Below are 15,228 nucleotides of genomic sequence, written 5' to 3' on the forward strand. Positions count from 1 at the left end.
CAAATCAATCTGAAAACCAAACATCGTCTCTGGGCTTAATCTTCTCTCTGGTTTCATCGTTAGAAGGGTAAACATCATATGTTCAGCACAAAATGCTCACATTCCCCTGAAGCCGCTCTGGATAAACAATTATGGCAGAAGTCATTAAGAACCCTGAGTGATCGTTACAAGGACATCTGAACAGGAAGATGTGTGAATAATAATCAAGGGTGATACATCCTCAGAGAAAATCTTCTGAGAGGAGATCCCCTTACTGTTCCACCTCATATGCTTTATAAATTCCGTTATGAAAAAAAAAATCTATCATCAATCAACATTAAGTCATTTATTTCTAAAATAATGTGGCAAAGCAGCAGTGCCAAGTGAGTGGGGTGCTCTACAGAAGCTCAATCAGACACTTCTGTCATGCCAATGATATCATTATAAGAAGATGTGTAATGTTGCTGCTCAATGTATGCAATAACAAATTAATAAATAACCTAATACAACAAACAGCAATAATGCTAAAACTTTTTATTGTACCATACATTACAGGAGTTTTGTCTAATGGACTGTCATTTGGATGTGTAGCAGTTCAAATAATAAATTCATCCCATTAAAGGGTCAGTATATATAGTTTCTGTCAGTGTATTTGGGATGGTGTATATCTATATTTGGAGTTTGGATTAGATCAGATTAGGTTTTACATTACATGATTTATGAATCCCAATTTCCTGTTCCTTCAAAAAATTGCAGCACCATTACCTTTTGTGGTATTTGTGCAGATGTATTTATTACAAATATATTCTTTAATACTGATATGTATCTGTATTGAGATTTATTCCTCCGCCGCAGCTGAATAAAATGTTCGTTGGCTTTCACAGTATTGAGAAAGCATTATAAAATTCAGCTCTCAGTATAATGGAGGAATAGATAATGGAGGTGTCCCCTAAAGCAGCGGTTTTCAAAGTGTGCGGCGCACCTCCCAAGTGGGGCGCTAGAGAGCTTCAGGGGAGGCGCAGCGTGAGAAAAAAATAACAAGAAACAGTGAAATCTAGCTGGTTAACTTCAGCCAACTTTATGCGAGCGGCAACATGGATCGATTTTTTTGTGAAGTTACCTAAAGTGAGAGAGGAGACAGCGTCTGGCAGAAAACGGAGGAAGTATGACCACGATTATTTGAAGCTAGGATTTTCATGGACCGGTCCTTACATGGGCGGATTGGCCATCTGTGTGTTCTGGAGAATCACAGAACGGCCCGTCGTTAGCGGGCCGTTGACGGCCGGCTCGGTTCGCTGACTTTGATCAAAAGCAAGTACTGGTCAAGGCTGCTGCCAGAGGATGATCTGCGTTTATTCCTGTCTACATTGCAGCAATATAATGATATAATATAATAATATAATAATAATATAATATTATTGCTTTCAACTAACCTAATACAGTTACGTGAAACCTGTTGACATAATACATTTAATTAAAGTCAATCTTTCAGTTTGTTCACTGTACTTTGAAGGACAATTCATTCAGTGTTCTGCTTTTCTTCTCTCATGTTGATGAAGTGTTGCAGCTACAGTCAGATTCATCACATGTCTGTATTCAGTGTCCCAGAATGCTTTGGGCTGATTGAGAGTGGCCTGGCTACCTTGGATTCATGGACTCCTTTTTATGGCCGGGCCTGTGGCACCTTCCTGCAGTAAGTATTTAAGTAGGCAGTAAAATATGGCTCCCCCCGCTGTGGAGCGCAATCCCCAAGGAAGATGATCAGTTTCACAGGCTGGCAAACGCCTCGGTGGGAGAGCTGATGGATCTGGCAGATACAACGCTTTCTTCAAAGACACGTGGAGCAGAGTGATGGAGCTGCTGCCACCAGCTCTGTTTTCAGATCAGGACAGGAGCATTACATAAGAAATACAACACATACACTCATGCACTACATGGAGTCATGGAAATCAATAAATGTACTCATATTCATGACCAGAACCATCAAACAAATAAGTGTGTTTTCATTAGGTTAAGCTTTTGTTACATAGCATTGTGGGTGTGTTTGGGTGTGTGTGTGCGGTTTAATATACTGAGGAGATTTGTTTTGGTCATGCCTAATAAAATAAGTGTAAAATTGATGATTTAAAATAGAATAAGATAATACAAACACATTCAGGTTGGTTGGCATAGCAGCAATTGGATCAGACTGAAAAAATGAGGTATTCAATGCAACATTTGAGTTTAAGGACAACATAGAGCAGGCATTCCAGAAAGCACAAACTCTAACCGGATACCAACCCAAATCCAACTCCAGTGCAATAAACGACCCAGAATCCTTTGCGGCAGAATTGAACACTTTCTACACTCGCTTTGAGACACCATTACCGTCCTGTTGCCCTCACTTCCATTATCATGAAGTGCATGGAGAAACTGTTGCTCGCCATCCTTCCTCCAGTTGTCATCCCTCAACTGGACTCCCTTCAATTTGCCTACAAATCCAGGAGGGGCACAGAGGACGCAGTGGCCTGACTGCTGCACCCCCTCCTCCAGCACCTGGACTCCCCGGGCACCTTCACCAGGATCCTCTGTGTGGACTTCAGCTCTGCGTTTAACACCATCCAAAGGCACCTGATGATCCAGAAACTGCACAACATTCCTCAACATTCCCACCTTTCTGATATACAGCTCTGGAAAAAGGAAGAGACCACTCCAAATGTTAACTCTAAATGTATGGCAGCCATTCAATTCCAGTGTCTGCTATATTCCAACAAAGACACATGTTGTCAGTAGTTTATAGAATATAAAGTATAATGCAGTGGTCTCTTAATTTTTCCAGAGCTGTATCTCCTGCACAACTTCTTCAGCGACAGACTCAAAACTGTGCGAGTATAGGCAAAACAATATCACCTGCACTCACCATCAACACCGGAGCACCACAGGGTTGTGTGCTGAGCACATTCCTGTCCACACTCTGCACAAATGACTGCACCAGTCCGTCACCCACCAGCACATACCTCAATTACTCAAAAGACACAGCCATTCTTGCCCTGCTCACAGACAACCACTCTGTCCTAGATTACCACAAAATCACACACTTCACCAAATGGTGTGAGGACAATCATCTCCTCAATGTCATGGGCATATAGATCACTGAAAAAAAGTTTGATTCCTGCAGCCATTGCCGCCTTAAAGGGGACCTATTATGCAAAATGCACTTTTTCATGTATCTTATAAATATGTGTCCCCGGTGTGTCAGGAGACTCACAAAGTGTCAGAAAATACAACCCTCTCTCTTTTCCTCCTTACCCGAATAAAAAAAAAAAAAGAAAACGGGGGTGCAAGCGAGCAGATCCAAGATTAGGCTCCTATGACGTCATTGGTGAAATGTGGCACACGTGACACGTCCCAACCTATCGTCTCTGTATACAGCCGTCTAGCTGAATCCCCTCTCGCAGCTGTGTGTCTGTGTACTCAGCAGGATGTCTGCAGGAGGCACTTAGAGTAAAGTTGTTATATATAATACATATCATGGCACTGTTCTCGCGGTAAACACTTAAGAAAGAACATGTCAAGCTATGTGCTGTATCAGAAACAATGCGCGGCATGTTTTGGGAGTAATAGGGTCTGTGTTTACATTAGCAAGCATGCTAACACTCAGGGCTAACGCTGTACTGGAGAGAATATGTGTAGCGTAATGTCCTTGCGGTAAAGCCTGCGAGAGAGAAACGTTTGAGCTCCATACTGTTTCAGAAATAATGCTTGAAGTGGTTTGGAACATAATATGGCATTTAATCACGGCAGCGTTTAGCTGAGTTTCTCCTGGTAGAAAACTCTCTTAGCAGGGGAAAGCTGCGTGACACTACAAAGGGGCGTGGCTAGCAGCAGCTGTTCCATTTAAAGCTACGGTCACAGAATCAGCCTTTTTGGAACAGGGCTGGAATAGAGGGGTATGAGGCATGGCTACAATGGGTGATCTGTTTGGTATTTTGAGCAAAAAACTTCACAGACATGTTTTGTATAGGTATGGCCCTACAATATATTTTTCAAATATAGCATAATAGGTCCACTTTAAATAACAGGCCTCGCTGACTTTAACTGCCATGTGTGTCGCTATCTGTTGTTGTCTGTGTTATTGTTGTAGTGTTGTTGTTGTTTATATATCGTATGTATATCGTGTTCATATACAGTGCTGTGAAAATGAATTTCCCCCAGGGGAAAATAAATCTAATCTAATGTGTCTTTACCTACTCCTGATGCCCTGACCTCCCTCTGACAAACGGGGGTTTTAAGACCTTCATTAATTCAGTTCTATCCCAAACTTTTGCTAATGGGAAAAAAAAAACAAGAGCCAAGTTAAAAATGGAAATGCAGCATTATTTTTACCTCTACAGTAGCAGCAAAAGTACACGACAGATGTAATGTATGTATTTCTAAATGGTGACGGTGTTGCTTTTTCATTAATATTTACCAACAAATGTCCATCTTTAGCGACTGCTGCCATCTTTACACCTTTACAGCCTGCAGAGGAGCCTCTGTGGATCGGACTGAATTACTTTTGTAATACCGCGCAGTGATTTTACAAAAAGTTCAACAGATCCACTTGGGTGGCAATAATGCGGTGACATTTGGAAAAGCTGAATAGTTTTGTGTTGATGTTCAGTCTAATTACAAGTGCTGTGTGTTTGGTTTCAATCTAAAGTGGAGTGAATGAGTTTGGGAAAAAATAACCTCTTGATCTGCAAACAGTGCTGCTGGCTCTCTGAAACAGACAGAAACACTGGGACAGGTCAAAGTCACATTTTCACCACAAAGAGAATACACTTCAGCTTAACCTCTGAATGTGTTAACAATGTGCAGACCAATCATATTATGTCAACAGGACATTACATTTCTGACTGATTTTATGTGTTGAAGCAATAGGAATATTTTCCACTGAATTCTGCTCTATCCTCCCCACCTCTGATTTCCACACTTTTCTTTAGCTCTTAAATGCTTGTAAATTGGCCTTTATGAAAGATAAAATGCCACACATATTAATCTGAAGGTCAAGAATGCACTTCTACGCTCAGGGCTCGGGGACCTGAAGATCACCTTTGCTCTTTGACCTGAGGTTGCTTTAAATATTTCTAAAATGCAGAACTCTAAATAGCCACGGCCAAATGCCAAGTCTAAGATGTTCCTTGCAGTTTTGATTTTAGATGTTATAATGTATGTCCTGCCCATTTAAACTGTTCTCTGTATTGTTATTGTCATAGCACAGTCATTCTAATAGCCAGTTCATCAGAAGCCAAATTCATTGCCCTTGCATGTGTGATTCCTGCTCTATGTATCATGTAGTCAGAAAAGCAGGGTTGGGAAGGTTGATTTAAAAATGTATTCCTAGTGAACTGTAAAACAATGTAATCAGTAACCTAATCTGAGTAACAAAATACAAAAGTAATCTAACCTGAATACTTTCAGTTACTTGGATATCCTCAATATCAAATGCAATGCAAATAAATAAAAGAGAAATTAAATATCATAAGATGTTTCTTTCTTCATTGTATAATGTAAGACAACATAACAATGTGAAATTAGGAAAGAAGAAACCAAGATATTAAATGATTTAATTTGTTTGAAAACCTGCCTTTCAGAAGCATATTCAGGCAGTAATACCCCAACAATGAAACACATGAGCACATACTACAGTTAAAAAAAGCAGAAATAAAATCTGAGCTGACAGAAAATGCTCTGTTTTAGTTTAATACACACAGTTAATTAAGCTCACACAGACTATTTTATGAACATATGGTCACCTGCTGAATTAAAAACAGAACAAATGAAGCAAAGAAAGTGAAAACCATAAAGCAGATTCAGGCAGTAGAAGTATAGATTCACACTTAAAGTATTATCCTACAGAACAGTACAGCACAGAGAAGAGACAACATCTGATCCTTTACAACAAACACTAGATGCTCTTTTAGTTTTTTACCAACATTGTAATCCAGAGTCCACACTTTTTTAGAAATGTAACAGTCATATGAATATTTGTATGTAACTGTAAGGTAATACAAATACCTTTTTTGTATCCTGATTAATGTGAATGATCAAGGCCAATCAGAACTGATCAGTAGCACCCAACAGTCAGAGGTTGACTACAGTGATGTGAGTGTGTGTGTGTATGCTGTAGTGTCCAGACATTTATGTTCATTTATTTATTTCAAGTCTTTGTCCTTTGTCCCTTGGCTCGTAACTTCCTGTTTTATTTTGTAGTAACCTCTCCCTCTAGTTTCAGATCACTAAACTTCCTCCCTTTGTGGGATTCCCGCTGTGTTTTTTCAGAATTTGTATCCCTCTTTTCATTCATTCATTTGTACCTGTTTCTGTTGTGGTGCATTTGGGTGATGAGCCTCGTCAATCGTAACTTATGCCTGTGTAAGGTCATGGTGCTATTCTCTGAAACCCCCTTCAGCTGGACAGCTATGTTAGGCGTATAAAGACAGGGACCCCACAGAAGGGCCTGTTGTAAATGGTGCTGAGTGGGAGATGCGGGGATAGCATTGTGACACTATTATCTTTCCATCTGACATGAGATGTGCCACATTATTCATGGCGAATGAATAGATTGAGGATCCCAAAGGCTTGGGTGAGTGGAGATGGGCAAACAAAATAATAGATGAGTATTTATGCAGTCTCTGTAGTGGAGCACTGCCAGGAGATTACTTACAAACTGATAGACAGTATAGCGTGCGTGATATGCCATCCCTTTAGGAATGATTACACTGTGCAGATCTGCACATTTTCATAAAACAAACACCAATTGTTAACATCTGTCCCTTCCCTGATTTATTTTGCAAAAGCGAAAAAAAATGTTTGCAGATAACATTTGGAAGCCTCTAAAATCAGCCACAATTCATTGAAACTCTTACACTGTGTATAATAGTCCGGCTCTACTGGCAAACAGCTGTCCTCACAGGAAGCTTGATTTGGATAAACAGCTGATAAACGCGTCGCACAGTATCCATTAATGACAGTAATAATAACAGCACTCAGATAGAATGCATGAGAGAGTAGTACGCACGTGGAGCACCTTTAGGAGCTGCAGCTTGAGGAAGAGTGTCGCAGCAAATGTGGGTCCTGTAGGGTCTCTTTTCTGAGCAGGGGGGGGCAGGTCGATGCTCAGAAGCCAGACCCTATAGGGGTCCCTAATGGGGCCGGCATTGATCCTAGCATAGTGCTCACCCCAAGGGTCTAATGGAAAAAGACTGCAGGAAAAAAAGGAAAAATGAGCTCTCCACTCAGAGTTTGGATCACACACTGGGGCAGAAGTGTTCACTTTGCCCTTCAGAAACACAAAACTGGTCTGTTCAATTGAGCAGTTGAAAACAGAGTTGTCACTCTGAGGTGAGCTCAGAGAGTAAAAGAGCAGCTGAGGAGGCTGAAGCTGGAGAAACAGGCTGGCCTTTAGAGCTCTGCTCCCCTCAGAGCAAGTGCTCACAGACACTCGCTATGATAAATAGCCTACATATCCCCTAATGACCTTGATGTGGCATATTGAATGTAAACTAGGTTTCAGGGTATGTTTGCACATAAAGTGCGCCACTGGTACATGGTGTTAGAGGGTCCTCATCAGTCTCAGATAAACAGGCCCCTGCTCTGACTGCATCAGACAGCTTCGGTGGGGAAAATGCAGGATAGTCATGTGGTTCTGCTGCTACACTCCAAAAACTAAAATGGTGATGTTTACAGATTTCACATAACTGTATTAGGTTAGTTGGAAGCAATACTACTAAGTTTAAATACACAATATTAGGTTCAACTTAATGTTATTGCTTTCAACTATCCTAATACAGTTACGGTATGTGAAATAAAACGTTTCTGTTTTTTCCGTGTAAATATGTCAGTCCAACTTGTCGGGGAATCACATTCATGGACAATTCTGCAACGTCTCCACAGACAATGAAGGTATTAGTGTATTGCAGAATAAACTAGTTTGCATCCAGCTCCAATTCTCTTCTTTAAAACCACAACCACAACATCTTAAAAATAGTATTTTGGTCATAACCATAACGTTGCCCTATACGTACCGAACCATAGTTGCTCCGTGATGCTACAGGGACTCTGCCTGCTCAGTTCATCCGGGGGACATAACTTGAACTCGGCCGTGTTTGTTTGTTCTTCATGCTTATATATCGGACTATTGTGACTCGCTCTGCGGTTAAAACAGACGGTGCATGAATGCGGTTTTGCGGTAAGTGAAATTCGAGTACTTTATTTATGTGTTCATGATTTTAATCAGCTACGTAATGAATGTTAAGGCTTGGGTTAGCGTGTAAGCGAGTGGTAGCTACCTACATCTGTGCTAACGATGCTAATCGTAGCCTCCAAGTTCAAACGAAATAGAGAAGTGTTAAGCATTAAGTGGGATAATAGTGTAGAACAAACGGCTTCTGTTTGAGGTTGGTAAAATAAGGTCATCCTTGTAACTTAGAGAGATATTTTATTATGTAGGTAACTGTATGCATCGCTAAGGTTAATTTAATTTTTTGTCAAAGCACTTAAGATATTCATTGCTATTGGGATGTTAAGAGCATTCCATGGAATATAACAAAAAGTGTATCTCGAGCCGGTTTCTCAAACTTACCTACCCTACCTTTAACTAGTTATCTATCTCACATCAGTTGGCTATGTACTGTAGCTAGACTACTATTACAAAATAGCCATCCGGCCAATAAGTATATTATAAGTATGCCAATGCTAGCTAGCTAATTGTTGTGGTTATCCACCTCACTAGACATTGTGATGTCCTCATGTTCTGTATACACCCCATGTCCTCCGGGTCAAAATGACCCGCCTTCACTAAACCCCCAATATAAAGCAGCGTAATAACATTTTAAACATCAATTCTATTTTGCCTGAAGAAATTCATTGACCACACATTCTGTGAATACCTGAGTTTTCCCTCTTCACATGGCAGAAAGACAGCATTTATTCAGGAGACACCACTCGTTTCTATGACACTGTCAATTGTATTATTTTGTACTGTTTGGTGGTAAGCAATATTTGTATAGTATTTATATAGCCTAAGAAAGTAGCAGAAGTGTGCAAAAGGTATGTTTTGAATGCATTTATTTTAATTTTATATGTGCGTATTCCACTGTAGCGCCCGGTACATTAATGGGAAACCCTAGTTTGTACATGTTCAATACATTTGTAACACTGTACACATGAACATTTCTTTTTTCGGTTCACCAAAAAAAAAATCTCACTCCAAGCTGAACTCAAATGTTGGCAGCCCTGGTTCAACATAATACATTTCATTATTATCGGTGAGGCAAGGACTCCCAAAGTGCTTCACAATAAAAGAAAGATCAAATTCATAACATAGACAAATAAAATAAAGTTTTTATATAACATGTTAACACTTATCTGTTCTCGTGCTTAGTTGAAAAGATTTCACTTTTCCAACCTCTCAGCTGGGAGACATCCTCGTCTTCTAATTCAATGCTAAACGTCTCCTGTTATAATCTATTGCTGCTACCATTACTGCAGATGCACTGATTACCAAATTAACCTTCAGATCACTGTTACACTCTAATTGTTCACAAGAAATGTTTGCCCGCAATTGCTGATTCTATTTCAGCCACTGACACAGCTGTCAGCTGCAGAGCACATCTGCAGGGAAATTGAGTAAAGAACACACAGAAGCCAGCAAATACATGCTTTCAAACACAAGAAGGACATTCTGCATTGTACCGCAAACTTTTCCACATCATGCACAGTTTTATCGGATCATTATACAAAAGGTATACATCCAAGGAAAACTACTGTCAGCTCAGGAGGCAAAATGTGTCTTTTTATATAAAATACATTATTGCAAGACAGGCAATAACTCACTTCAGTTTTACACTTGGACTATGCACGAGGAGTGATTTTAAAGCATGAAATAGCTGGATTAGTGGCAGCAGGTTTCACCACAGTCTGACCAGCGATTCGTTTCCACCTGCTGTATCTCCAAAAATGTTGGTGACCTCAGTGTTAAACAGTCTCTGAGAAAAAAGCTTTAATGCCTGTAAAAACCTTATTATTATTATGAGTATACATTGTTGGGCTTTTACACGTTGAAAAGGGGAAACTTCTTAATGGGAAATATGCTGTAACGAGCAAACTTTGTTCTGTTAATTTGTATTAACCTTGATATCTAGTTGCTCTGGGATCTCTTTCATGTGTATCCTAATCCTGTGCACCTTAGATATTTAAATGCATTATTCTACCACATCAATTGCTTACAGAGCAGTAACAATGCAGAAATGAGTCTCAATAGTTCAGGATGTGCTCGTACCACTTCATGGATCAGGGCTATTCAGGTTGTTCAGGGGGCCACATTTTCCAAAGCCAAGGGCCCGGGGACGGACATGTCCCTGAGAGACTTTTCTCGTAAATGAACCCCTTTGACATCTCTCTGCTTTCTTATTAGCTGATCTTTCAGACAGGATCAAATGTTATACTTCTTTTGCGTTTATTTTTGCAACCTATTTCCAGTATATCATCTCTGATGGAGCTCTCTTAACAGCAGCAGAGTGTTTGCCTTTGCTCATTTTAATGCAGCCGTTCACTGGTTGTAACATTCAAATACCTGGAGGCTTACAGAAACACACAAGGGATTCTTAAAAAAAAGGAATCCAGGCAGGACTGCATCTCCCCAAAACAGATTTTAATGTTGCAGAATAGTAGCATCAGAAAACAACAGTTGCTATTTGTATCAGTTTACCAACCAAAATTAAATTTCATATGAAAGTGAAATAATGCCCCACAAACGTATCATTCCTCACACAAGGGATGAAGCATGATGGATTGAGTGTGAGCAGCAGCAAGATGGAACTGGATTCTTCCTGATCTGTGTGTCAGGCCATCAGAAAAGGTGAGGAATGGATGCAATTAACACTGTGTCATTGGAAGCATTATCATAAATATTGCACGGTGAGGGGTAATTTGTATGATTGATAGGAGTCTGTGGCTAAAGATTCCAAATAATACCTCCCCTTAGGCTTTGAAGTGCAGAGCCAATGGGAGACAACAAACTAATCAGATTATCCATCTAAAAAATGATCTTTGTCAAATATTGACAAATAAATCGTATGTAACCCTAATCATTAATTTTAATGTAACATCGGAACTGACCATTTCAGTGCAATCTCCCGGGAAAAGTGTGTAAGTCTAATGGAACTTGGTGAAAATACAGAACATATTTTCTGGTTTCTCTCTGGCTGCTCTGTCTCGACCAATTGTGATTAAAGAAGTTTATGCATGAACACCTGAAATCACAGTTGACTGCAGGAGGGAGGAGAACCATTATAAAGTTTGACTGCAGCACGATGATTGGCTGCTGTGGTGAAATGTAATTGGTTAAGAGAGGACGCCAATGATGAGCTGGGTGATGCAGCTGAGGAGAGAATGAACGTATACCCAATGTTCCTGCTTAAACTTGCGCTGCGCTTCATTGTTAGAAACGGGATGACAGAAAAAACAGTCTTGCAAGACTGTAAAAAAAGGTAATTCACTTTGAAGGAAAATAATGGGGGGTGCTTCCACATGAGATTTTTTTTGTTTGGAAATCACATTTCGAGCAAAGAAAGCAAAGCATACTAAATAAAAAATAAAAAATATATATAAATGCTATATTGACTATTATTACTATATATTACTGTATATTACTATATACTATAATGCTATATTGACTATTATTAAAAATGTTTACTGTCACCTTTATCACAATACGTTAAATAGTATTATTATTATTATTATTATTATTATTACCATATTAATCTCACTTTTACTCACATATATCTGAACTGTTATCCCATATGTAAAACCAGGACATTGCACAGGCAACCTGTGAGACACTAGATTAAAACATCCTCTTGATCTCCATCTGTACATAAGGTAATCATAACACTTCTCACAGCGTGTGTTCCTGCTGCAATTAATCCTCAGAATTTCGTTTTTTAACATTTGCATAAGTGATTACGTTAGTGTGCTGTACCCATATGTTCCACCTGCGTTAATTGGATAATGGTATCACAGGGGGATTTGGAACTTGCATGAAGAGCTTCTTCATAAAGATGCCTGCTGTGATGGCTGTCTCGTCCTCGATCCAACATTTCCTTTTCTCTAACGTTCGGAGCTCAGAGCAGAAACACCACCCTCTGGAAGGGGCTGTTGACCCTTTGTCACACATTACACACAAGCTCACTGCAGCGGCAGAGCTAAGATCAATTTTATTCTTGTCATTACTGCTGACGCTGCTGTTCTGGAGCAGGTTAGTCCACTCACTCGAGCTGTCACCACTCTCACCCAGCTTCAGTGTTGTGTCCCGTCAAATATGTTAGTTTTGTCATGTTTGTGATTGTCATGTTTATGTTTCATGTTAGTTTAGTTTATGTTCCACTTCCTGTTTTATTTTGTACTCACCATGTCTCATTCCAGGTCCCTTTACTTCCTGCCTATGTTTTTTTTTTTTTTTTAACGCAAGCCGTCATCGCCACGGAGGAGCACACAGCCTCACAGTGAGCGAGTGAGACAGAGAGAGAGAGAGCGAGAGAGCACACCTTTATCTATTTAATATAGCCTAGTTGTACAAAATAAACTAAGAAGTCATTCCAATGTGTACTATAGGACAGTAAAAAAAAAATATATAGTTTAAAAGGGGAGTGATTAGTAAAATATGCATAAATAAAAAGAAAGAATGCTAACTAGGTAACATAAGATAAGAATACACAAGTTTAAATAATTTGTTATTGGTTGTGATCATATTTTAAAGATGTTTGGATTATTGAAAAGTATACAGCTCCCTTTCATCTGAGTGTTGAGAGCTGTATACATTCATGTTGTGCTCAAAGTGCTCCAGATTGATGCATTTCACTTCAACATTTAAAAAACATCTTCCCGGGGGTGCATGCCCCCGGACCCCCCTAGAGGAGGAGAGGTCCCACCCCAAATAAAGCAGGTTAAAATAATTAAATTGAATACATGTTCTTTTAGTAAACACTGAAAACGGGTCCCACAGACCCAAACAGCACACAAAGGTTAAAGGTCAGCATATAATAATGTTAAAATGTGCTAAATATATACACTGCAAAAAACAAAACAAAAGAGGAGTAAAAGTAGCTCACGACTTGTTTTATTTTTTGAAAGTCGCCCTCATCCTAAAAAAGGTTGGAGACCCCTGGTATAGAACGATACATTTGACAATTTTAAGCTTGGCCTACCATTTGATTGGAGCGATGAGGAACAGGTGGGGCTTGAAAAGGCCCACCTGTTCAAAGTGGGGAATGACAGGAAAAGTTTGAGAACCACTGCATTAAGGGTATTCAAACGTTTTAAACGTGAGTCAACGTTCGAAATCACCATGTAGGCTAAGTGGCCTTGGAACTTTGTATTTTGGATAATCGGCCACTTAGTTTGACAGGATTTGCGGTATGGATTAAGGAAAAAGGCTTAGGTAGCCTCCACTATCTGTCTCCTTTTAACTTAAGTGAAACAAAGAGAGCATGTTTGCCCTTTACTCTTGATAGCTACCAACAAGTTGGGAAGTACGGATCATTTGCATGATTTGCATTCTGACTAACTATTTTCTTTCATTTGTGCTGCAAACGCAAACGTGTATATCATTTAAAAAAAATCCCCTTTAATACGAGATATGCAGCTCAAAGTGCAATAGAAAAGTTACAAATAAAAATGCAACACAATTAAACAATAAAAAGACAGTTGATGCAAAAATATTTAAGTTAAATCAAAATCCCAAAGAATAAGTACAAGAGAATAAGTGAAGAATTGAATTAAATGCAAACGACTGAAACGTTGACTTAATTAAATGTATTATGTCCACAGATTTCACATAACTGTATTAGGTTAGTTGAAAGCAATAATATTAAGTTTACATACAAAATAATAGATTCAACTTAATATTATTGATTCAACGTTTCAGTTTCTCAAGTGCTGATTTAAACAAGCTAATAGAGAGTTAGCTTACTTGGCTAACTTAGTTAACAAGCCCCAATCTCAAAGCGGTACCATCGGCCCATGAAACTGCTGTTGAACCGGAGAGGAGATTATGAAACACAGTCTGTGGTCCTGAACAAAGCCAATACATTTTTTATGAGAATACAATACTAGCAGCTCAATCAGCATGCAGCACAGCATGCAGGAACGCAAGCTGCTGATCTCGCTGCTATTTCTGCCTTTGGCTGTGTCTAAAGCTGACTTTCTAAAGCACAGTCTTCTGCTGTGCTGTGTAGGTCAGGCCCTGTATTGACTGAGAGTGTTTTCAGGCATATTAAATCCACTGATAGTTCCTGAGGTCAGGGCTGGGGGAAGCTGCTGCATCCTTGTCAGATTGGGTCGTATATATTTGACGAATCACTGTGTATTTACTTGTTCCACTACTCCAACTTAAATGTGTACACAGTGTGTGATCTTGGTGGTGTGAGGGGATGGGGATTTCTCATTATAGGCTTTTGAGTGTGGGTGTGTTACTGAGCAAAGTAAAGCAAGAGAAAAACAAATGTTGGCCAAGCAAATGAGACTTGATTTCTTTATTAGTTTGCAGTGTGGAGTTACTTTAATCTGAAGAACTACTCTACTCTGCTATAATGTTAAATAAGTAAATATATGTGGCTTTAATAGACTACCACGGCAGAGCTGTTCATCTAAAGTAAGTGCTACAATACTGCAAGGTGAGCGTGCCAAAGAGTCTGTTGTGGATGTAGTGAAAGGGAATCCGTGTCATTTATTTTCTCTGAAAGTCCTGCATTGGATGCACACAGTTTGTTCTGGATACAGATGCTAATTGCATTTTAATGTGTCATTAAAAATAAACCCATAAATCAAATGGTAGCACAGTAATTGGGGTTTAGAGACTTAGTGGCCCCTTAGGAGAAATAATCCTACTTTCAGAGGTTCTGAACAGCAATGGATTTGAGGGCAAACACAGATAAATGGCCGGCTTTTCAGTCTGACCACAGTATTCCTCGACGGGATGCTATTTAGCACCACGGCCCGGCTTATGTAGGCATGGCATGATGGAAACAGCAGCGAGAAGACAGAGAATTCTCTGTGACTGAATACAGACAATGAAAATGCTTCCACCAGGGGAGGTGAGTCGGCGTACCAGGAGTGTAGAATCAAAATATGAATGCAATCTGTTAAACCAACAGGGCACATCCAGGTTAAGCTGAGCTGATTTCATAACTGTAACACAGACAGGTGTGAGTGTTTGTGTGAAAAGTG

Source organism: Trematomus bernacchii, unplaced genomic scaffold (genome assembly GCF_902827165.1).
Source record: "Trematomus bernacchii unplaced genomic scaffold, fTreBer1.1, whole genome shotgun sequence".
In the NCBI taxonomy this organism is placed as follows: Eukaryota; Metazoa; Chordata; class Actinopteri; order Perciformes; family Nototheniidae; genus Trematomus; species Trematomus bernacchii.